The sequence below is a fragment of the Salmo salar genome, chromosome ssa25 (assembly GCF_905237065.1).
Source record: "Salmo salar chromosome ssa25, Ssal_v3.1, whole genome shotgun sequence".
Taxonomy (NCBI): domain Eukaryota; kingdom Metazoa; phylum Chordata; class Actinopteri; order Salmoniformes; family Salmonidae; genus Salmo; species Salmo salar.
Window position 1 is genome coordinate 52061189 of NC_059466.1, and position 24375 is coordinate 52085563.

General features: G+C 48.7%; 1 pseudogene; it reads right to left on the reverse strand.

Moving 5' to 3' along the window:
* The window catches only part of LOC106586936 (ATP-binding cassette sub-family B member 6-like), a 91218-nt pseudogene extending 70924 nt beyond the window's left edge, over positions 1–20294 (reverse strand).
* Between the last annotated feature and the right edge of the window lie 4081 nt (positions 20295–24375).

Here is a 24375-nt window from a genome sequence, read left to right on the forward strand (position 1 = left end):
GACTAACACCCTGATTAACACCCCGACTAACACCCTGCTGACCTAACACCCTGCTGACTAACACCCTGCTGACTAACACCATGCTGACTAACACCATGCTGACTAACACCCTGATTAACACACTGCTGACTAACACACTGCTGACTAACACCCTGCTGACTAACACCCTGCTGACTAACACCCTGCTGACTAACACCCTCCTGACTAACACCATGCTGATTAACACCATGCTGACTAACACCCTGACTAACACCCTGATTAACACCCTGACTAACACCCTGATTAACACACTGCTGACTAACACACTGCTGACTAACACCATGACTAACACCCTGCTGACTAACACCCTGCTGACTAACACCCTGCTGACTAACACTCTGACTAACACCCTGCTGACTAACACCCTGCTGACTAACACCCTGCAGACTAACACCCTGCTGACTAACACCCTGCAGACTAACACCCTGCTGACTAACACCCTGCTGACTAACACCCTGATTAACACACTGCTGACTAACACACTGCTGACTAACACCCTGCTGACAAACACCCTGCTGACTAACACCCTGCTGACTAACACCCTGCTGACTAACACCCTCCTGACTAACACCATGCTGATTAACACCATGCTGACTAACACCCTGACTAACACCCTGATTAACACCCTGATTAACACACTGCTGACTAACACACTGCTGACTAACACCATGACTAACACCCTGCTGACTAACACCCTGCTGACTAACACTCTGACTAACACCCTGCTGACTAACACCCTGCTGACTAACACCCTGCAGACTAACACCCTGCTGACTAACACCCTGCAGACTAACACCCTGCAGACTAACACCCTGCTGACTAACACCCTGCTGACTAACACCCTGATTAACACCCTGCAGACTAACACCCTAACTAACACCCTGCTGATTAACACCATGCTGACTAACACCATGTTGACTAACACCCTGACTAACACCCTGACTAACACCCTGTTGACTAACACCCTGCTGACTAACACCCTGACTAACACCCTGACTAACACCCTGCTGACTAACACCCTGCAGACTAACACCCTGCTGACTAACACCCTGCTGACTAACACCATGCTGACTAACACCCTGATTAACACACTGCTGACTAACACACTGCTGACTAACACCCTGCTGACTAACACCCTGCTGACTAACACCATGCTGATTAACACCATGCTGACTAACACCCTGACTAACACCCTGATTAACACCCTGACTAACACCCTGATTAACACACTGCTGACTAACACACTGCTGACTAACACACTGCTGACTAACACCATGACTAACACCCTGCTGACTAACACCCTGCTGACTAACACCCTGCTGACTAACACCCTGCTGACTAACACTCTGACTAACACCCTGCTGACTAACACCCTGCAGACTAACACCCTGCTGACTAACACCCTGCAGACTAACACCCTGCTGACTAACACCCTGCTGACTAACACCCTGCTGACTAAGACCCTGCTGACTAACACCCTGATTAACACCCTGCAGACTAACACCCTAACTAACACCCTGCTGATTAACACCATGCTGACTAACACCATGTTGACGAACACCCTGACTAACACCCTGCTGACTAACACCCTGCTGACTAACACCCTGCTGACTAACACCCTGCTGACTAACACCCTGCTGACTAACACCATGCTGACTAACACCCTGATTAACACACTGCTGACTAACACCCTGCTGACTAACACCCTAACTAACACCCTGCTGACTAACACCCTAACTAACACCCTGCTGACTAACACCCTGACTAACACTCTGACTAACACCCTGCTGACTAACACCCTGACTAACACCCTGCTGACTAACACCCTGCTGACTAACACCCTGCTGACTAACACCCTGCAGACTAACACCCTGCTGACTAACACCCTGCTGACTAACACCCTGCTGACTAACACCCTGCTGACTAACACCCTCCTGACTAACACCATGCTGATTAACACCATGCTGATTAACACCCTGCTGACTAACACCCTGCTGACTAACACCCTGACTAACACCCTAACTAACACCCTGCTGACTAACACCCTGATTAACACCCTGCTGACTAACACCCTGCTGACTAACACCCTGCAGACTAACACCCTGCTGACTAACACCCTGACTAACACCCTGCTGACTAACACCCTGCTGACTAACACCCTGACTAACACCCTGCTGACTAACACCCTGACTAACACCCTGCTGACTAACACCCTGCTGACTAACACCCTGACTAACACCCTGCTGACTAACACCCTGACTAACACCCTGCTGACTAACACCCTGCTGACTAACACCCTGACTAACACCCTGCTGACTAACACCCCTGACTAACACCCTGCTGACTAACACCCTGCAACTAACACCCTGCTGACTAACACCCTGCTGACTAACACCCTGACTAACACCCTGACTAACACCCTGCAGACTAACACCCTGCTGACTAACACCCTGCTGACTAACACCCTGACTAACACCCTGCTGACCAACACCCTGCTGACTAACACCCTGCTGACTAACACCCTGCTGACTAACACCCTGCAGACTAACACCCTGCAGACTAACACCCTGCTGACTAACACCCTGACGAACTAACACCCTGACGACTAACACCCTGCTGACTAACACCCTGACTAACACCCTGCTGACCAACACCCTGCTGACTAACACCCTGCTGACTAACACCCTGCAGACTAACACCCTGCAGCTAACACCCTGCTGACTAACACCCTGACGACTAACACCCTGACGACTAACACCCTGCTGACTAACACCCTGACTAACACCCTGCCGACTAACACCCTGCTGACTAACACCATGCTGACTAACACCCTGCTGACTAACACCCTGACTAACACCCTGCAGACCAACACCCTGCTGATTAACACCATGCTGACTAACACCATGTTGACTAACACCCTGACTAACACCCTGATTAACACCCTGCTGACTAACACCCTGCCGACTAACACCCTGCTGACTAACACCATGCTGACTAACACCCTGGACTAACACCCTGCTGACTAACACCATGCTGACTAACACCATGCTGACTAACACCCTGCTGACTAACACCCTAACTAACACCCTGCTGACTAACACCCTGACTCACACTCTGACTAACACCCTGCTGACTAACACCCTGCTGACTAACACCCTGCTGACTAACACCCTGCAGACTAACACCCTGCAGACTAACACCCTGCAGACTAACACCCTGCAGATTAACACCCTGACTAACATCAATAGAGATCAAGTGTAAACGGAGAAGGATTCAGAGGATGCCAGTGTGGTCTGATGTGAACCCATATGAAGGTAGAGGAGACTGTACCTGGAACTGGCCTTCTGTGACCATGTAAGCACAGAGCAGAGATCCTGCTAATAGCCCCGAGCCAATGATCAGGTTCTGGGTTTGGTTCAGTAGGGCCAACGAGGCGTTGGTCTTCCACTCTGACTGCTGCAGACAGGATCAACCAATCAGGACAGGGAAACACAATCACCAGTTAGCTACCTCAACACTCAACCAATCAGGACAGGGGTACACGATCACCAGCTAGCTACCTCAACACTCAACCAATCAGGACAGGGGAACACAATCACCAGCTAGCTACCTCAACATTCAACCAATCAGGACAGGGGAACACGATCACCAGCTAGCTACGTCAACATCAACCAATCAGGACAGGGAAACACAATCACCAGCTAGCTACCTCAACACTCAACCAATCAGGACAGGGGTACACAATCACCAGCTAGCTACCTCAACACTCAACCAATCAGGACAGGGGTACACAACCACCAGCTAGCTACCTCAACACTCAACCAATCAGGACAGGAGAGCACAATAACCAGCTAGCTACCTCAACATCGACCAATCAGGACAGGAGAGCACAATCATCAGCTAGCTACCACAACACTCAACCAATCAGGACAGGAGAGCACAATCCTCAGCTAGCTACCTCAACACTCAACCAATCAGGACAGGGGAGTCCAATCATCAGCTAGCTACCTCAACATCGACCAATCAGGACAGGAGAGCACAATCATCAGCTAGCTACCTCAACACTCAACCAATCAGGACAGGAGAGCACAATCCTCAGCTAGCTACCTCAACATCGACCAATCAGGACAGGAGAGCACAATCCTCAGCAAGCTACCTCAACATCGACCAATCAGGACAGGAGAGCACAATCATCAGCTAGCTACCTCAACACTCAACCAATCAGGACAGGGGTACACAACCACCAGCTAGCTACCTCAACACTCAACCAATCAGGACAGGAGAGCACAATAACCAGCTAGCTACCTCAACATCGACCAATCAGGACAGGAGAGCACAATCATCAGCTAGCTACCGCAACACTCAACCAATCAGGACAGGGGAGCACAATCATCAGCTAGCTACCTCAACACTCAACCAATCAGGACAGGAGAGCACAATCATCAGCTAGCTACCTCAACACTCAACCAATCAGGACAGGAGAGCACAATCCTCAGCAAGCTACCTCAACACTCAACCAATCAGGACAGGGGAGTCCAATCACCAGCTAGCTACCTCAACATCGACCAATCAGGAAAGGAGAGCACAATCCTCAGCTCGCTACCTCAACACTCAACCAATCAGGACAGGGGAGCACAATCATCAGCTAGCTACCTCAACACTCAACCAATCAGGACAGGAGAGCACAATCATCAGCTAGCTACCGCAACACTCAACCAATCAGGACAGGGGAGCACAATCATCAGCTAGCTACCTCAACACTCAACCAATCAGGACAGGGGAACACGATCACCAGCTAGCTACCTCAACACTCAACCAATCAGGAGAGCACAATATCTAAAAGTCAGACTGTATAGATGTCAATACCCCAACAACAGGACCTGGAGATTGTAAAGTCAGGAAATGTTCGTTATCCTTTTACCTGGTACTTCAGAATTGCCTCTTCGAAGCAGGTCACTTCATACCCCTCAGCATTGTAATATTTCACCTGCAAACAAAAGGTTTGACTGAATGCATGGTTTATCTGGGTAGTAAGCTGTGGAGGAGGTTGGGATGTGAAAGGGTTCTGGGTAAGGTTTGGGTTTGGGGTTTAGCAGGGGGTATCGGATATGGCTCAGTCAGTACCGTCTCAAAGTTGAGCAGTGAATCCACAGCCTTAGACTTGGCGTTGTTGTCCTGAGTGTTCATGTCTCGTCTGTACTTGGTCCTCCACTCGGTGATCAGGATGGTGAAAGCTGGTGAATGAATATGTTTTCAGAGAACAACCTGGACTCCAAACACAAAGCATCGTTACCTCGACCACTGTCACGCTACTAACGCTGCGATCGGCTACAGCAAGTCATCAAACTGAGTCTGTCCTCTGTCAGTATCACTGTGTAATAGAATAGGACCCATCACTGTTATGCAACAAAACTTCATACTCCAGAAGCGATGTCAATACCACTGACCCCAAAAAAACCTTTCACCCTGGATTTCTGCATCCAGGGTGACGGAAACTCTAGTTCTACGGGCTGGAGACGTCCAGGGTGACGGAAACTCTAGTTCTACGGGCTGGAGACGTCCAGGGTGACGGAAACTCTAGTTCTACGGGCTGGAGACGTCCAGGGTGACGGAAACTCTAGTTCTACGGGCTGGAGACGTCCAGGGTGACGGAAACTCTAGTTCTACGGGCTGGAGACGTCCAGGGTGACGGAAACTCTAGTTCTACGGGCTGGAGACGTCCAGGGTGACGGAAACTCTAGTTCTACGGGCTGGAGACGTCCAGGGTGACGGAAACTCTAGTTCTACGGGCTGGAGACGTCCAGGGTGACGGAAACTCTAGTTCTACGGGCTGGAGACGTCCAGGGTGGCGGAAACTCTAGTTCTACGGGCTGGAGACGTCCAGGGTGGCGGAAACTCTAGTTCTACGGGCTGGAGATGTCATGACGGCCACTACTTGTGCACACACAACTAACTAGCTAGCGATTCCACACAGCTAACTAGCTAGCGATTCCACACAACTAACTAGCTAGCGATTCCACACAACTAACTAGCTAGCGATTCCACACAACTAACTAGCTAGCGATTCCACACAACTAACTAGCTAGTGATTCCAAACAGCTAACTGGCTAGTGATTCCACACAGCTAACTAGCTAGCGATTGTACACAGTGATTCCACACTGCTAACTAGCTAGCAATTCCACACAGCTAACTAGCTAGTGATTCCACACAGTGATTCCACACAGCTAACTAGCTAGCAATTCCACACAGCTAACTAGCTAGTGATTCCACACAGCTAACTAGCTAGTGATTCCACACAACTAACTAGCTAGTGATTCCAAACAGCTTACTGGCTAGTGATTCCACACAGCTAACTAGCTAGCGATTGTACACAGTGATTCCACACTGCTAACTAGCTAGCAATTCCACACAGCTAACTAGCTAGTGATTCCACACAGTGATTCCACACAGCTAACTAGCTAGCGATTCCACACAGCTAACTAGCTAGTGATTCCACACAGTGATTCCACACAGCTAACTAGCTAGTGATTCCACACAGTTAACTAGCTAGTGATTCCACACAGCTAACTAGCTAGCGATTCCACACTGCTAGCTAGCTAGTGATTCCACACAGTGATTCCACACAGTTAACTAGCTAGCGATTCCACACAGTGATTCCACACAGCTAACTAGCTAGTGATTCCACACAGCTAACTAGCTAGTGATTCCACACAGTGATTCCACACAGCTAACTAGCTCGCGATTCCACACAGCTAACTAGCTAGCGATTCCACACAGCTAACTAGCTAGCGATTCCACACAGCTAACTAGCTAGTGATTCCACACAGTGATTCGACACAGCTAACTAGCTAGTGATTCCACACAGCTAACTAGCTAGTGATTCCACACAGTGATTCCACACAGCTAACTAGCTCGCGATTCCACACAGCTAACTAGCTAGCGATTCCACACAGCTAACTAGCTAGTGATTCCACATCAGCTAAACCTGAATCAGTCAACTCACTGAGGTAGATCAGCAGGCAGATGAAGACGATGAGGCCGAACAAGGCACTGAAGTAGGACACAAAGTAGAGGATGGCGATGACTATATCAGCGATGGTGGGCAGGATACTGAAGATGATGTAGCTGAGGAGAGAGAGAGGAGAGAGGGTGGCAGGATACTGAAGATGATGTAGCTGAGAGAGAGAGAGGAGAGAGAGAGAGGGGAGAGAGGGGAGAGAGGGGAGAGAGGGTGGCAGGATACTGAAGATGATGTAGCTGAGAGAGAGAGAGAGAGAGGAGAGAGGGTGGCAGGATACTGAAGATGATGTAGCTGAGGAGAGAGAGGAGAGAGGGTGGCAGGATACTGAAGATGATGTAGCTGAGAGAGAGAGAGGAGAGAGAGAGGGGAGAGAGGGGAGAGAGGGGAGAGAGGGTGGCAGGATACTGAAGATGATGTAGCTGAGAGAGAGAGAGGAGAGAGAGAGGGGAGAGAGGGGAGAGAGGGGAGAGAGGGTGGCAGGATACTGAAGATGATGTAGCTGAGAGAGAGAGAGAGAGGAGAGAGGGTGGCAGGATACTGAAGATGATGTAGCTGAGAGAGAGAGAGGAGAGAGAGAGGGGAGAGAGGGGAGAGAGGGTGGCATGATACTGAAGATGATGTAGCTGAGGAGAGAGAGAGAGAGAGAGGAGAGAAGGGTGGCAGGATACTGAAGATGATGTAGCTGAGGAGAGAGAGAGAGGAGAGAGAGGAGAGAGAGGGTGGCAGGATACTGAAGATGATGTAGCTGAGGAGAGAGAGAGAGAGAGAGAGGGTGGCAGGATACTGAAGATGATGTAGCTGAGAGAGAGAGAGAGGAGAGAGAGGGGAGAGAGGGGTGGCAGGTACTGAAGATGATTAGCTAGAAGAGAGAGAGAGGGTGGCAGGATACTGAAGATGATGTAGCTGAGGAGAGAGAGGAGAGAGAGAGAGGGGAGAGAGGGGAGAGAGGGTGGCAGGATACTGAAGATGATGTAGCTGAGGAGAGAGAGAGAGGAGAGAGAGGGGAGAGAGGGTGGCAGGATACTGAAGATGATGTAGCTGAGGAGAGAGAGAGAGGAGAGAGAGGGGAGAGAGGGTGGCAGGATACTGAAGATGATGTAGCTGAGAGAGAGAGAGAGAGAGGAGAGAGAGGGTGGCAGGATACTGAAGATGATGTAGCTGAGAGAGAGAGAGAGGAGAGAGAGGGGAGAGAGGGTGGCAGGATACTGAAGATGATGTAGCTGAGGAGAGAGAGAGAGGAGAGAGGGTGGCAGGATACTGAAGATGATGTAGCTGAGAGAGAGAGAGAGGAGAGAGAGGGGAGAGAGGGTGGCAGGATACTGAAGATGATGTAGCTGAGAGAGAGAGAGAGGAGAGAGAGGGGAGAGAGGGTGGCAGGATACTGAAGATGATGTAGCTGAGAGAGAGAGAGGAGAGTGTGTGTGTGTGTGTGTGTGTGTGTGTGTGTGTGTGTGTGTGTGTGTGTGTGTGTGTGTGTGTGTGTGTGTGTGTGTGTGTGTGTGTGTGTGTGTGTGTGTGTGTGTGTAGGGTGTGTGTGTGTGTGTGTGGACGGGGCGTACCTGAGCAGGTTGTTTATAGAAGATGTTCCTCGGTCTACACTACGCAGAACGTCCCCAGTGTGTCTCTCAAGGTGCCAGCGCAGGGACAGGGAGTGGACGTGACCAAACAGCTGGACCTGCGTCCACAGGAAGGACCTCAGGTTACTGATAAACCCTGATGTACCTGGAGGTGGTGGGGGGGGGGGAGAGAGAGGGAGAGGGGAAGAGAGGGACAGACAGACAGACAGACAGACAGACAGACAGACAGACAGACAGACAGACAGACAGACAGACAGACAGACAGACAGACAGACAGACAGACAGACAGACAGACAGACAGACGGAGAGGGAGAGGTACAGACAGACAGACAGACAGACAGACAGACAGACAGACAGACAGACGGACAGAGAAACAAAGAGAGAGAGAGAGAGAGAGAGAGAAAGAGAGTCAAATCCAGCCAGTGAGAGACTCAGAGGAAGCCATGAATAGGTAACAGTGGCCATGAATAGGTAACAGTAGCCATGAATAGGTAACAGTAGCCATGAAGAGGTAACAGTAGCCATGAATGGGTAACAGTAGCCATGAATAGGTAACAGTAGCCATGAATAGGTAACAGCAGCCATGAATAGGTAACAGCAGCCATGAATAGGTAACAGTAGCCATGAATAGGTAACAGTAGCCATGAATAGGTAACAGTAGCCATGAATAGGTAACAGTAGCCATTAGAAGGTAACAGTAGCCATGAATAGGTAACTGTAGCCATGAATAGGTAACAGCAGCCATGAATAGGTAACAGTGGCCATGAATAGGTAACAGTAGCCATGAATAGGTAACAGTAGCCATGAGTAGGTAACAGTAGCCATGAGTAGGTAACAGTAGCCACGAATAGGTAACAGTAGCCACGAATAGGTAACAGTAGCCACGAAAAGGTAACAGTAGCCATGAATAGGTAACAGTAGCCATGAATAGGTAACAGTAGCCAGTGAATAGGTAACAGTAGCCATGAATAGGTAACAGTAGCCATGAGAAGGTAACAGTAGCCATGAATAGGTAACAGTAGCCATGAATAGGTAACAGTAGCCATGAATAGGTAACAGTAGCCATTAGAAGGTAACAGTAGCCATGAATAGGTAACAGTAGCCATGAATAGGTAACAGTAGCCATGAATAGGTAACAGTAGCCATTAGAAGGTAACAGTAGCCATGAATAGGTAACAGCAGCCATGAATAGGTAACAGCAGCCATGAATAGGTAACAGCAGCCATGAATAGGTAACAACAGCCATGAATAGGTAACAGTAGCCATGAATAGGTAACAGTAGCCATGAATAGGTAACAGCAGCCATGAATAGGTAACAGTAGCCATGAATAGGTAACAGCAGCCATGAATAGGTAACAGTAGCCATGAATAGGTAACAGTAGCCATGAATAGGTAACAGTAGCCATGAATAGGTAACAGTAGCCATGAATGGGTAACAGTAGCCATGAATAGGTAACAGTAGCCATGAATAGGTAACAGTAGCCATGAATAGGTAACAGTAGCCATGAATAGGTAACTGTAGCCATGAATAGGTAACAGCAGCCATGAATAGGTAACAGTGGCCATGAATAGGTAACAGTAGCCATGAATAGGTAACAGTAGCCATGAATAGGTAACAGTAGCCATGAATAGGTAACAGTAGCCATGAATAGGTAACAGTAGCCATGAATAGGTAACAGTAGCCATGAATAGGTAACAGTAGCCATTAGAAGGTAACAGTAGCCATGAATAGGTAACTGTAGCCATGAATAGGTAACAGCAGCCATGAATAGGTAACAGTGGCCATGAATAGGTAACAGTAGCCATGAATAGGTAACAGTAGCCATGAGTAGGTAACAGTAGCCATGAGTAGGTAACAGTAGCCACGAATAGGTAACAGTAGCCACGAATAGGTAACAGTAGCCACGAAAAGGTAACAGTAGCCATGAATAGGTAACAGTAGCCATGAATAGGTAACAGTAGCCAGTGAATAGGTAACAGTAGCCATGAATAGGTAACAGTAGCCATGAGAAGGTAACAGTAGCCATGAATAGGTAACAGTAGCCATGAATAGGTAACAGTAGCCATGAATAGGTAACAGTAGCCATTAGAAGGTAACAGTAGCCATGAATAGGTAACAGTAGCCATGAATAGGTAACAGTAGCCATGAGAAGGTAACAGTAGCCATGAATAGGTAACAGTAGCCATGAATAGGTAACAGTAGCCATGAATAGGTAACAGTAGCCATTAGAAGGTAACAGTAGCCATGAATAGGTAACAGTAGCCATGAATAGGTAACAGTGGCCATAAATAGGTAACAGTAGCCATGAATAGGTAACAGTGGCCATGAATAGGTAACAGTAGCCATTAGAAGGTAACAGTAGCCATGAATAGGTAACAGTAGCCGTGAAAAGGTAACAGCAGTCATGAATAGGTAACAGTAGCCATGAGTAGGTAACAGTAGCCATGAGTAGGTAACAGTAGCCACGAATAGGTAACAGTAGCCACGAATAGGTAACAGTAGCCATGAAAAGGTAACAGTAGCCATGAATAGGTAACAGTAGCCATGAATAGGTAACAGTAGCCAGTGAATAGGTAACAGTAGCCATGAATAGGTAACAGTAGCCATGAGAAGGTAACAGTAGCCATGAATAGGTAACAGTAGCCATGAATAGGTAACAGTAGCCATGAATAGGTAACAGTAGCCATTAGAAGGTAACAGTAGCCATGAATAGGTAACAGCAGCCATGAATAGGTAACAGCAGCCATGAATAGGTAACAGTAGCCATGAATAGGTAACAGTAGCCATGAATGGGTAACAGTAGCCATGAATAGGTAACAGTAGCCATGAATAGGTAACAGTAGCCATGAATAGGTAACAGTAGCCATGAATAGGTAACAGTAGCCATGAATAGGTAACAGCAGCCATGAATAGGTAACAGTAGCCATGAATAGGTAACAGTAGCCATGAATAGGTAACAGTAGCCATGAATAGGTAACAGTAGCCATGAATGGGTAACAGTAGCCATGAATAGGTAACAGTAGCCATGAATAGGTAACAGTAGCCATGAATAGGTAACAGTAGCCATGAATAGGTAACAGTAGCCATGAATAGGTAACAGTAGCCATGAATAGGTAACAGTAGCCATGAATAGGTAACAGTAGCCATGAATAGGTAACAGTAGCTATGAATAGGTAACAGTAGCCATGAATAGGTAACAGTAGCCATTAGAAGGTAACAGTAGCCATTAGAAGGTAACAGTAGCCATGAATAGGTAACAGTAGCCATGAATAGGTAACAGTAGCCATGAATAGGTAACAGTAGCCATTAGAAGGTAACAGTAGCCATGAATAGGTAACAGTAGCCATGAATAGGTAACAGTAGCCATGAATAGGTAACAGTAGCCATGAATAGGTAACAGCAGCCATGAATAGGTAACAGTAGCCATGAATAGGTAACAGTAGCCATGAATAGGTAACAGCAGCCATGAATAGGTAACAGTAGCCATGAATAGGTAACAGTAGCCATGAATAGGTAACAGTAGCCATGAATAGGTAACAGCAGCCATGAATAGGTAACAGTAGCCATGAATAGGTAACAGTAGCCATGAATAGGTAACAGCAGCCATGAATAGGTAACAGTAGCCATGAATAGGTAACAGTAGCCATGAATAGGTAACAGTAGCCATGAATAGGTAACAGTAGCCATGAATAGGTAACAGTAGCCATGAATAGGTAACAGTAGCCATGAATAGGTAACATTAGCCATGAATAGGTAACAGTAGCCATGAATAGGTAACAGCAGCCATGAATAGGTAACAGTAGCCATGAATAGGTAACAGTAGCCATGAATAGGTAACAGTAGCCATGAATAGGTAACAGTAGCCATGAATAGGTAACAGTAGCCATGAATAGGTAACAGCAGCCATGAATAGGTAACAGCAGCCATGAATAGGTAACAGTAGCCATGAATAGGTAACAGTAGCCATTAGAAGGTAACAGTAGCCATGAATAGGTAACAGTAGCCATGAATAGGTAACAGTAGCCATGAATAGGTAACATTAGCCATGAATAGGTAACAGTAGCCATGAATAGGTAACAGCAGCCATGAATAGGTAACAGTAGCCATGAATAGGTAACAGTAGCCATGAATAGGTAACAGTAGCCATGAATAGGTAACAGTAGCCATGAATAGGTAACAGTAGCCATGAATAGGTAACAGCAGCCATGAATAGGTAACAGTAGCCATGAATAGGTAACAGTAGCCATGAATAGGTAACAGTAGCCATGAATAGGTAACAGTAGCCATGAATAGGTAACAGTAGCCATGAATAGGTAACAGCAGCCATGAATAGGTAACAGCAGCCATGAATAGGTAACAGTAGCCATGAATAGGTAACAGTAGCCATGAATAGGTAACAGCAGCCATGAATAGGTAACAGTAGCCATGAATAGGTAACAGTAGCCATGAATAGGTAACAGTAGCCATGAATAGGTAACAGCAGCCATGAATAGGTAACAGCAGCCATGAATAGGTAACAGTACCCATGAATAGGTAACAGCAGCCATGAATAGGTAACAGTAGCCATGAGTAGGTAACAGTGATCGGAGTGTCCTATGATTCCTCACCTGCTCCTCCACACATAAATACACACGGTGGTGGCCAGGGTCCTCCAGCTGCTGCCATCAGCCAGATTATTCACTAGACAGACACAGAGGACAGATTATTCACTAGACAGACACAGAGGACAGATTATTCACTAGACAGACACAGAGGACAGATTATTCACTAGACAGACACAGAGGACAGATTATTCACTAGACAGACACAGAGGACAGACACAGAGAGACAGAAACAGAGAGACAGAAACAGAGGACAGACACAGAGACAGAAACAGAGGACAGATTATTCACTAGACAGACACAGAGGACAGACACAGAGAGACAGAAACAGAGAGACAGACACAGAGAGACAGACACAGAGAGACACACACAGAGAGACAGACACAGAGAGACAGACACAGAGGACAGACACAGAGGACAGACACAGAGAGACAGACACAGAGGACAGACACAGAGGATAGACACAGAGGACAGATTATTCACTAGACAGACACAGAGGACAGACACAGAGAGACAGACACAGAGGACAGACACAGAGAGACAGACACAGAGAGACAGACACAGAGAGGACAGACACACAGAGAGACAGACACAGAGGACAGACACAGAGAGACAGACACAGAGAGGACAGATTATTCACTAGACAGACACAGAGGACAGACACAGAGTACAGACACACAGAGGACAGACACAGAGAGGACAGACACAGAGGACAGACACAGAGGACAGACACACAGAGGACAGACACACAGAGGACAGACACAGTGAGGACAGACACAGAGGATAGACACACAGAGGACAGACACACAGAGGACAGACACACAGAGGACAGACACACAGAGGACAGACACAGAGGACAGACACACAGAGGACAGACACACAGAGGACAGACACAGAGGACAGACACACAGAGGACAGACACACAGAGGACAGATTATTCACTAGACAGACACAGAGAGGACAGACACACAGAGGACAGACACACAGAGGACAGACACACAGAGGACAGACACACAGAGGACAGACACACAGAGGACAGACACACAGAGGACAGACACAGAGAGGACAGATTATTCACTAGACAGACACAGAGGACAGACACAGAGGACAGACACAAGAGGACAGACACACAGAGGACAGACACACAGAGGACAGACACACAGAGGACAGACACACAGAGTACAGACACACAGAGGACAGACACAGAGGACAGACACAGAGAGGATAGACACAGAGGACAGACACACAGAGGATAGACACACAGAGGACAGATTATTCACTAGACAGACACAGAGGACAGACACAGAGGACAGACACAGAGGACAGACACACAGAGGACAGACACACAGAGGACAGACACACAGAGGACAGACACACAGAGTACAGACACACAGAGGACAGACACAGAGGACAGACACAGAGAGGATAGACACAGAGGACAGACACACAGAGGATAGACACACAGAGGACAGATTATTCACTAGACAGACACAGAGGACAGACACAGAGGACAGACACAGAGGACAGACACACAGAGGACAGACACACAGAGTACAGATTATTCACTAGACAGACATAGAGGACAGACACAGAGGACAGACACAGAGGACAGACACACAGAGGACAGACACACAGAGTACAGATTATTCACTAGACAGACATAGAGGACAGACACAGAGGACAGACACACAGAGGACAGATTATTCACTAGACAGACACAGAGGACAGACACAGAGGACAGACACACAGAGGACAGATTATTCACTAGACAGACAACACGGTACGATATTGTCGCTGTCTGATAAAAACCCCGTATCTCCAAAACAGAAACTTTTCAAGAAATGGATTAACTAACATACAATTAGGAAACTTCAGAAGATATTTTAAATACATTTTCTTAGTCATGAAATCGATTCATAGCACATCAAATATGAAAATATAACAACACTCAAAGACTAAATGATGTAGGGAACAGACTGGTTCATCTGAAATACTCCTCTAACTTATAAACGAAAAACAAGAGATTTGCAATAACAAAATGGCGGCTGATTTTGGTCCCCCAAAAAAAACAAATCACGTAAAAAGTTGACAAAACGGTGCCAGCCAATAGCAAGAGCTGCCCGCCAGTCAACAGTCGTCGGAGCTGCCCGCCAGTCAACAGTCGTCGGAGCTGCCCGCCAGTCAACAGTCGTCGGAGCTGCCCGCCAGTCAACAGTCGTCGGAGCTGCCCGCCAGTCAACAGTCGTCGGAGCTGCCCGCCAGTCAACAGTCGTCGGAGCTGCCCGCCAGTCAACAGTCGTCGGAGCTGCCAGCCAGTCAACAGTCGCCGGAGCTGCCCGCCAGTCAACAGTCGTCGGAGCTGCCCGCCAGTCAACAGTCGTCGGAGCTGCCCGCCAGTCAACAGTCGTCGGAGCTGCCCGCCAGTCAACAGTCGTCGGAGCTGCCCGCCAGTCAACAGTCGTCGGAGCTGCCCGCCAGTCAACAGTCGTCGGAGCTGCCCGCCAGTCAACAGTCGCCGGAGCTGCCCGCCAGTCAACAGTCGCCGGAGCTGCCCGCCCGTCAACAGTCGCCGGAGCTGCCCGCCAGTCAACAGTCGCCGGAGCTGCCCGCCAGTCAACAGTCGCCGGAGCTGCCCGCCAGTCAACAGTCGCCGGAGCTGCCCGCCAGTCAACAGTCGCCGGAGCTGCCCGCCAGTCAACAGTCGCCGGAGCTGCCCGCCAGTCAACAGTCGCCCGGAGCTGCCCGCTGCCCAGTCAACAGTCGCCGGAGCTGCCCGCCAGTCAACAGTCGCCGGAGCTGCCCGACCCAGTCAACAGTCGCCGGAGCTGCCCGCTGCCCAGTCACAGTCGCCGGAGCTGCCCGCCAGTCAACAGTCGCCGGAGCTGCCCGCTGCCCAGTACAGTCGCCGAGCTGCCCGACCAGCAACAGTCGCCGGAGCTGCCCGCCAGCAACAGTCGCCGGAGCTGCCCGACCAGTCAACAGTCGCCGGAGCTGCCCGCCAGTCAACAGTCGCCGGAGCTGCCCGCCAGTCAACTGTCGCCGAGCTGCCCGCCAGCAACAGTCGCCGGAGCTGCCCGCCAGTCAACAGTCGCCGAGCTGCCCGCCAGTCAACTGTCGCCGGAGCTGCCGCCAGACAGTCGCCGAGCTGCCCGCCAGCACAGTCGCCGGAGCTGCCCGCCAGTCAACAGTCGCCGGAGCTGCCCGCCAGTCAACTGTCGCCGGAGCTGCCCGCCAGTCAACAGTCGCCGGAGCTGCCCGCCAGCAACAGTCGTCGGAGCTGCCCGCCAGTCAACAGTCGCCGGAGCTGCCCGCCAGTCAACAGTCGCCGGAGCTGCCCGCCAGTCACTGTCGCCGAGCTGCCCGCCAGTCACAGTCGTCGGAGCTGCCCGCCCAGACAGTCGTCGGAGCTGCCCGAGCCAGACAGTCGCCGGAGCTGCCCGCCAGTCAACAGTCGTCGGAGCTGCCCGCCAGTCAACAGTCGTCTGAACTGCCGGAGAGGCCCGACCGCCCCGAGCTGCGCCCCGAGCTGCCGGAGTGGCCCGACCGCCCCGAGCTGCCGGAGTGGCCCGACCGCCCCGAGCTGCCGGACTGCCCAGACCGCCCCGAGCTGCCGGACTGCCCAGACCGCCCCGAGCTGCCGGACTGCCCCGAGCTGCCAGACTGCCCAGACTGTCCCGAGCTGCCAGACTGCCCAGACTGTCCCGAGCTGCCAGACTGCCCAGACTGTCCCGAGCTGCCAGACTGCCCAGACTGTCCCGAGCTGCCAGACTGTCCCGAGCTGCCAGACTGTCCCGAGCTGCCAGACTGCCCAGACTGTCCCGAGCTGCCAGACTGCCCAGACTGTCCCGAGCTGCCAGACTGCCCAGACTGTCCCGAGCTGCCAGACTGTCCCGAGCTGCCAGACTGCCCAGACTGTCCCGAGCTGCCAGACTGCCCAGACTGTCCCGAGCTGCCAGACTGCCCAGACTGTCCCGAGCTGCCAGACTGCCCAGACTGTCCCGAGCTGCCAGACCGTCCCGAGCTGCCAGACCGTCCCGAGCTGCCAGACCGTCCCGAGCTGCCAGACCATCCCGAGCTGCCAGACTGCCCCGACAGCCTGGAACGGCCAGAGCCGGAGCCACGTCCAGAGATAGGTGGGTTGGGGAGGGGGGGTGTAGCACAGTGCCGTCGTTGACGGCAGCCTCCCTCCCTTCCCTCCCTTTAGTAGGGGGGAATTTTTATTTTTGGTGTTGCTTGGGGTTATTTTTGTTAAGGTGCTTCCGGGGTTAGCACCTTTAAGGGGGGGGGTACTGTCACGTCCTGGCCAGTATAAGGGTTAATTGGTATTGTAGTTTGGTCAGGACGTGGCAGAGGGTATTCGTTTTATGTGGTTCGGGGTGGTGTGTTTTGTTGAAGGGGCATTTGATTTAAGCATTCCGGGGTTTTTGGGCACTGTTTGGTTTTCATGTATTCTATGTTTAGTCTAGTGTGTCTGTTTCTATGTTTTGGTTAATTGGGGTTGGGACTCTCAGTTGAAGGCAGGTGTTGTCTATTTGCCTTTGATTGAGAGTCCCATATATTAGGGTGTGTTTGTCATTTGTGGGGAATTGTTGTGAGCACTGCGTTGGTTTAGCCTGCTGCACTGTCATGTTGTGAGTACTGTTCATGGTTTTGGTTTTCCTTGGTCCGTCTCTCTCATGTATGACATTTTCAACGATGAGTACGACTTATTCCGTGACAATAGTATAATATATATATAGTATAATATATATATAGTATAATATATATATATATCACTTTCTGTTGTCACTTTCTGTTTTATGTCACTTTCTGTTGTAGAATATATATACATACACACTACCGTTCAATAGTTTGGGGTCAGTTAGAAATGTCATTTTTTGGTCCATTAAAATAACATCAAATTGATCAGAAATACAGTGTAGACGTTGTTAGTGTTGTAAATGACTATTGTAGCTGGAAACGGCTGATTTTTTAATGGAATATCTACATAGGCGTACAGAGAGGCCCATAATCAGCAACCATCACTCCTGTGTTCCAATGACTTTTTATGTCACTTTCTGTTGTTGTGGAGAGTCTAAGGCCATATTGTTGTCTTTGTATTATCTGTGTACTGTACCACCTCTTCTATGTCTTAGAACAAATACTATTGGAAGGATTCCTATTGGTCTCTGTTGATATCCCATGTAAGCTCTGGAGAGGCTGGCTTCTTTAAAAAAAAAAAAAAAACTTGAGTCAAACTAATGTTGTCACCTAAAAAAGGTCAAGGTTTTCAGACACTGCCCCCTGCTGTTCTAAACGTTTTACTGCAGCTGAGTACTTTAAGCCAACAGGACAAGGCATTCAATCCAAGGGCACATTAAACTATGAATGAGACAGTATTGAAGTACAAAGTCAGAGGATATCAAAGGGTATAATGGCAGCAGTGTAGTAACTACCACCACAAAAAGGACCTGTGGTGCCACCTGTAGGGACACCTGTAGGGCCACCTGTAGGGCCACCTGTAGGGACACCTGTAGGGACACCTGTAGGGCCACCTGTAGGGACACCTGTAGGGACACCTGTAGGGCCACCTGTAGGGCCACCTGTGGTGCCACCTGTAGGGACACCTGTAGGGACACCTGTAGGGCCACCTGTAGGGCCACCTGTAGGGACACCTGTAGGGACACCTGAAGGGCCACCTGTAGGGCCACCTGTAGGGACACCTGTAGGGCCACCTGAAGGGCCACCTGTAGGGACACCTGTAGGGCCACCTGTAGGGACACCTGTAGGGCCACCTGTAGGGACACCTGTAGGGACACCTGTAGGGCCACCTGTAGGGCCACCTGTAGGGACACCTGTAGGGCCACCTGTAGGGACACCTGAAGGGCCACCTGTAGGGACACCTGTAGGGACACCTGTAGGGCCACCTGTAGGGCCACCTGTGGTGCCACCTGTAGGGACACCTGTAGGGACACCTGTAGGGACACCTGTAGGGACACCTGTAGGGACACCTGAAGGGCCACCTGTAGGGACACCTGTAGGGCCACCTGTAGGGACACCTGAAGGGACACCTGTAGGGCCACCTGTAGGGCCACCTGTAGGGACACCTGAAGGGACACCTGTAGGGCCACCTGTAGGGACACCTGAAGGGCCACCTGTAGGGACACCTGTAGGGCCAACTGTAGGGACACCTGTAGGGCCAACTGTTGAAACTCGACGTAAGAACACTGATGTGTAAATGCATTAAAATAAAATACAACATAAACAGGTCAACCAATTACAAAATACAACCATCGCGTCATATTTTCATACGTTAAACTGTATGCCAAACAACGAAAATAAATAGTCGTTTTACCTCAATAGTCAGAGTAATTCCAGCTCCTTTCGCATCTTGATTTGCCATTTGATAAACTAGACTAGAGGACCTCTTTTGTCTACTTGTTCCTCCAGGTCTAACTAATGTTCAACAGCCAGCCGCCACATACCGATGTTTCCAGGTTTGCTGTGCTTTTTCTTTTTGCACCGTCAGCACATTCTGCGTTCTAACTTCCCCGCAGCGCTCAGGGGAGAGCAGATGATAGAATTTGCATGCTTTAAAAGAGTGTTATTATACTGACTCGTTTAAGTGGTCAATATATGAACCATTGTTTTTTTGGTTTTTTTATAGAGATAACATAATAACACATTTTTTTTCTCTACTTAGCGGTCGGGATGGAACATAGAGATAGATAGAGGACTCCTCTTTGTATCTGTGCCATTATAGTGTCTGTGACAGCATGGGCAGCGCCATTGATGCTATCACCATTTTAAAGTAGTTACTTTTCTTCTTCGCGATTGGCTGATCTCGCCTGATGACCTGGTTGGACACGACTCAAACAGGGTCACCGCGAGGGATCAGCCAATTAGGTTGGAAGTCCCACACAGTCGACTATGTTATAATGGTGGAAGCTCTCAATGGCGCTGCCCATGCAGTTTTTTGACTACTAGAGGCCTCTATCATTCTCTATGGTATGGATTGGGTGGTATTTCTCACATGACCGGGCATGTGGTCATGTGAGGGGGTCTGCCCTGCCATTGTCCAGTTTAAATAGAGGTCAATACTTCTTTCTAAAGCAGTTACAAGGAAAGTTATTACATTTGTATCATTGTATCGTTGTCTCCTGTCTGTTTATCCTGGAAGTTGTTACATTGTATCATTGTCTCCTGTCTGTTTATCCTGGAAGTTGTTACATTGTATCATTGTCTCCTGTCTGTTTATCCTGGAAGTTGTTACATTTGTATCATTGTATCATTGTCTCCTGTCTGTTTATCCTGGAAGTTGTTATATTGTATCATTGTATCATTGTCTCCTGTCTGTTTATCCTGGAAGTTGTTACATTGTATCGTTGTCTCCTGTCTGTTTATCCTGGAAGTTGTTACATTGTATCATTGTATCGTTGTCTCCTGTCTGTTTATCCTGGAAGTTGTTACATTGTATCGTTGTCTCCTGTCTGTTTATCCTGGAAGTTGTTACATTGTATCATTGTCTCCTGTCTGTTTATCCTGGAAGTTGTTACATTGTATCATTGTCTCCTGTCTGTTTATCCTGGAAGTTGTTACATTGTATCATTGTCTCCTGTCTGTTTATCCTGGAAGTTGTTACATTTGTATCATTGTATCATTGTCTCCTGTCTGTTTATCCTGGAAGTTGTTACATTTGTATCATTTTATCATTGTTATATTGTATCATTGTCTCCTGTCTGTTTATCCTGGAAGTTGTTACATGTTGTATCATTAGTAGAGCAGTGCGCATGGCGTGCTGTTATACATTGTATAATCTCACCTGTTAGTGAGAGTGAAGATGAAATTCAGCATCTCTTGGAAGTGAGACAGTGCTATCTGGGATACTTGGTATGTCCCTACCCTAAACCCCTAACCATAACCCTTACCTAACCCAAACCTTGACCGTTTTAAATGTCAACTTCATAGGTGGTATGGACGTCCCAAGGAAACCGGAGAGCACAGACCCTTGGAGGTGAACTTAATTCACTTTTTTTTATTTATAAAAGTAACAAGGCTCTTCGCCCCCCCAGGCTCAGAGTTTTACAGAAATAACAATTACACTGGATTTTTTTATTCCAAAAAATGATCCTATGGGTTCAGGGACCGCAATGGAAATACAAAAACAAAGCATATTGTGATTGGTAAATTAGTTGCAAAAATCGGACCAATAGGAGACAGACCTCTGAGGCCATTTTGAAAAATGTAAAAGTCGCCCATCGATTTCTTTTTAAAAAGGCTAAGGGTCATTTTTACTTTTAAAAATTAGACGTTTTATCATCAACTTCAACTGTCCTCCAACAGTTTCTGAATTTCCTCTTCACTGCAGAGGTAGTGGCAGTAAACTTCCCTTGGCAGCACTGAATACCACCAAGTCTGATTAGGCTTGTCACGTCCCGACCATAGTAAGATGTTATTTTCTATGGTAGAGTAGGTCGGGGCGTGACAGGGGGTGTTTTGTGTTTTTCTATGTTTTGTATTTCTACGTTTATGTTCTAGTTTTCTATTTCTATGTGGTTGTTTTTTGGGATGATCTCCAATTAGAGGCAGCTGGTCCTCGTTGTCTCTAATTGGAGATCATATTTAAGTAGGGTTCTTTTTTTCCACCTGTGTTTGTGGGTAGTTGTTTTCTGTTTAGTCTATGTACCTGACAGAACTGCGAGCTAATCGTTTTCGCTTTTGTTATTTTCTTTAGTGTTCTGTGTTGATATAAATATTCATCATGAGCACTCAACACGGTCCCCTTCTACGACAGCCGTTACATTAGGCTAGTAGAAGGACAGAGGTTTTAATCCATCCCATTGATAGTTTATAGAAGTAACTAAATCCTAAGTGCCACCTATGTCCACTTGCTGCATGTCTGTGTAGCCCTCTTCTTCATCACTGTCCTCGTTGGCGTAGCACTGTCGTCTCCGGTGCTCCCTCCTGCTGAAGGTCGAGGAAGCCGCAGATCTCGTCAGAGCTCTGACGAAGATACGTAAAGCTTATTAAAGATCACTGATACTATCAAGAGCAGCGTGCGGGTTTCCTTCATCTTGTTCAACGGTCACCACGCAGATTAGATGTGCGAGTGCCTTTTGAATTTAAGGAAATTATGAAATAGTTATTTTTTTACACATTTATGTAAAATAATAATAATAATAATAATCTGTCAGAGGAGATCCCAGGGGAGCTGTCCAGACGTAGCTTGTTTTTGGTCGCAGGTTCAGGAATGGCTGAAGAATTGCAACATTTACTTGGAGCTAACTCTACAAAAAACATTACTGGGTGACTTTAAAAAGTCACAGTCAATCAATCAATAATATTATAATACTCAAAAAATGTTATTTTTAATTTACAATCTGTAGAAACTCTGAGAATAGAAAAGTTGAGATATTTTGGCAAACATCACAGCACCGTTACAAAAATATATGGCAGCTAGAAATCAAAACTGGATGGTGTTAGGAGATAGATGGGAGGGGCTCAGGGGAGCTGAAGGATGGGACTGGATGGTGGTCAGAGATAGATGGGAGGGGTTGAGGGGAGCTGAAGGATGGGACTGGATGGAGCTGAAGGATGGGACTGGATGGTGTTCAGAGATAGATGGGAGGGGTTGAGTGGAGCTGAAGGATGGGACTGGATGGTGTTCAGAGATAGATGGGAGGGGTTGAGTGGAGCTGAAGGATGGGACTGGATGGAGCTGAAGGATGGGACTGGATGGTGTTCAGAGATAGATGGGAGTGGTTGAGGGTAGCTGATGGATGGGACTGGATGGTGGTCAGAGATAGATGGGAGGGGTTGAGTGGAGCTGAAGGATGGGACTGGATGGAGCTGATGGATGGGACTGGATGGTGGTCAGAGATAGATGGGAGGGGTTGAGGAGAGCTGAAGGATGGGACTGGATGGAGTTCAGAGATAGATGGGAGGGGTTGAGTGGAGCTGAAGGATGGGACTGGATGGTGTTCAGAGATAGATTGGAGGGGTTGAGGGTAGCTGAAGGCTGTGACTGGATAGTGTTCAGAGATAGATGGGAGGGGTTGAGTGGAGCTGAAGGATGGGACTGGATGGAGCTGAAGGATGGGACTGGATGGTGTTCAGAGATAGATGGGAGGGGTTGAGTGGAGCTGAAGGATGGGACTAGATGGAGCTGAAGGATGGGACTGGATGGTGTTCAGAGATAGATGGGAGGGGTTGAGTGGAGCTGAAGGATGGGACTGGATGGAGCTGAAGGATGGGACTGGATGGTGTTCAGAGATAGATGGGAGGGGTTGAGTGGAGCTGAAGGATGGGACTGGATGGTGTTCAGAGATAGATGGGAGGGGTTGAGTGGAGCTGAAGGATGGGACTGGATGGAGCTGAAGGATGGGACTGGATGGTGTTCAGAGATAGATGGGAGGGGTTGAGTGGAGCTGAAGGATGGGACTGGATGGTGTTCAGAGATAGATGGGAGGGGTTGAGTGGAGCTGAAGGATGGGACTGGATGGAGCTGAAGGATGGGACTGGATGGTGTTCAGAGATAGATGGGAGGGGTTGAGTGGAGCTGAAGGATGGGACTGGATGGTGTTCAGAGATAGATGGGAGGGGTTGAGTGGAGCTGAAGGATGGGACTGGATGGAGCTGAAGGATGGGACTGGATGGTGTTCAGAGATAGATGGGAGGGGTTGAGTGGAGCTGAAGGATGGGACTGGATGGTGTTCAGAGATAGATGGGAGGGGTTGAGGAGAGCTGAAGGATGGGACTGGATGGAGCTGAAGGATGGGACTGGATGGTGTTCAGAGATAGATGGGAGTGGTTGAGGGTAGCTGATGGATGGGACTGGATGGTGGTCAGAGATAGATGGGAGGGGTTGAGTGGAGCTGAAGGATGGGACTGGATGGAGCTGAAGGATGGGACTGGATGGTGTTCAGAGATAGATGGGAGGGGTTGAGTGGAGCTGAAGGATGGGACTGGATGGTGTTCAGAGATAGATGGGAGGGGTTGAGGGGAGCTGAAGGATGGGACTGGATGGTGTTCAGAGATAGATGGGAGGGGTTGAGTGGAGCTGAAGGATGGGACTGGATGGAGCTGATGGATGGGACTGGATGGTGGTCAGAGATAGATGGGAGGGGTTGAGTGGAGCTGAAGGATGGGACTGGATG